The following is a 2,310-nucleotide window of genomic DNA, read 5'->3' on the forward strand; positions in this document are numbered from 1 at the left end:
CCCGCCTGCCTCTGCCTCCCGAGTGCTGGGATTAAAGGTGTGCGCCACCATCGCCCGGCTATTTACTGCTTTTATGATTTACCTTGCCTATTGATTTTTACTTTTACATTTTGTTGGTTTGTTTATTTTGAAAAAAGATCTCATTTAGCCCAAGATGGCTTTGAATTCTGTGTGTGAGAAAGGCTGGTCTTGAATCCCTGGTCCTTCTGCCTCTATCCTTGAGATGCTGGGGTTCTGTGTATGTTCAACTGTGTTATCTTACATGCCTTGAAAAGGCCCTTTGATGCAAGCTCGGCTTATGGTGCTATTGCAAGATGAAGGAACCTCTGGGATCTGTGGAAGGAAGATAGATCACCAGAGATCAGGCCTTTGAAGGGTGTATTGAGACCCTGGTTTCTTACTTTTGTCTTCCTTGTGCCCTGAAGGTCTTGGTTTTGTTTTATCATGTGTTCCCAAAGTATTATTGTATTCTTATGATAGAAATATAAAGTGACACACTTAGGATCTCAAAGCCAACCAGTATTTAGGATGAAACGAATATATATCAATCACCAGATCTTAGTTTTGAAATTCTGTAGCATGTTAAGGTCTAAAGATAATCTTTTTGATTCTATCTCAAGATTTACATACATATATATAGACATACAGGTGCTTAGAATGTAGGTCTACAGACATACACACTTTCTCATTCTAAATGCATGTGTGTCAACAAGAGGAAAAAGAAAACACATGCCACCACATAGGGACAGGTAATTGTACTTGTAAACCTTTGCCATGAGCCAGATTCTACTTGATGCCACAAGGACATGCTATATCAGAGGACCATCACTGAAGTTCATGATTGCCTCGCCTTGCTGGCATCTACCTGTCTGCACTCATTTGAAATGGTGTGTTGTGTTTTATTTCTTCAGAAATGAAGTCTTCACACATTTAAAGAGATTGCTAAGTCCTTGCCAGTGGGACCATTGCTGGGCTTCCCCATCCTTTGTTACATACTTGGTTTCTGCTTACAAATTTATCTCTCCTGTGATTTCAGATCACTGAAATTCCTTCACTTCCCACTTCCCCAAGTTGCTTTCCTTCTAGCATATTCTAAGTAAAGAAGAAACAACAATGAGTTTAGTTGAGAAACTAAATGTCTTCTCTTTTGTAATCGAGTAGGTAATGCCACCCTTCTGGGCACCGACTCTGTCATTTTTAAAAGAGAAGTTTGACTCAGAACTTATGGGTTTTCTCATTTTAATTTTAGTTTTGTTTTAAACAAGGTCTCACTCTGTAGCCTAGGCTGGTTGGAATTCACTGAGTAGCTCATCGGGCCTTGGACTTCCAGGATCTCCTATATGCTGGGATTGCAGGTGTGTGCTATTACATCTGGTTCAGGTGACAATTAGTTTGTATTTATTTACTTATTTGTGATTTTTGATACAGTCTGGCCTGGAACTTAGTATGTAGTGCCATCTTCCCTTGAACTTCCTTGATCCTCCTGTGTTAGCCAGCCACATGAATGCTGGGATTATAAGTACGGTGTCCCCATCTCAATTCCTCTTGACTCATCAAGGATCCCATTATGAAATTACCTCATGTCAGAGTGTGAATGCCAGTAACCCCGTCTTTTAGAAGAAAATTGTATTATGAAGACTTATTAGCAAATTTCCTGTTTCTGTGATGAAATACCATGACCCGAAGCCACTTATGGAAAAAATAGTTTATTGTGGATTGTGGTTCCAAAAAAAATATGCGGAGGAATTGGGAAGGTACTACAGCAGGCAAGTGAAGCAGGAAGCTGGCTGCTCACGCACTGAGCCACACGGCAGCAGAGAATGTGAACTGTACGTTGGACAAGCCTAAAACCCTTCAGAGTCCACTTCCGGCAGTAAGGCTGTACCTCCTAGAGGCCGTGACTACCCCCAAATTGTGCCACCAAAACAGGAGCAAGTGTTCAGCTTGCTCGGTGTGAACGCATGGGAGGCATTCATCATCCAAACCATCACAAAAGGTGATCCCATCTCAGTTCATTCATATATATATATATATATATATATATATATATATATATATATATGTATGTATGTATTCATTCCAGAGATGTTTGCTAAGACTGGCAAACAGTAGCAGGCAGCCTCAGCTTCCTGTGTAATGAGAATACATTAATAAATAATGACAAGGTGACAATGGACACATGCAATAGTAACATTTTGAAAGTACAGGACTTAGGAAGTAAAAGTCATTTTGAGGGATCTTGAGTTACAGCTACAAATGACACAAGATTTATTCACTTTACAATAATTTTTATTTACTGGGTTTTATTGT

Source organism: Microtus ochrogaster, linkage group LG7_11, assembly GCF_000317375.1.
Source record: "Microtus ochrogaster isolate Prairie Vole_2 linkage group LG7_11, MicOch1.0, whole genome shotgun sequence".
In the NCBI taxonomy this organism is placed as follows: domain Eukaryota; kingdom Metazoa; phylum Chordata; class Mammalia; order Rodentia; family Cricetidae; genus Microtus; species Microtus ochrogaster.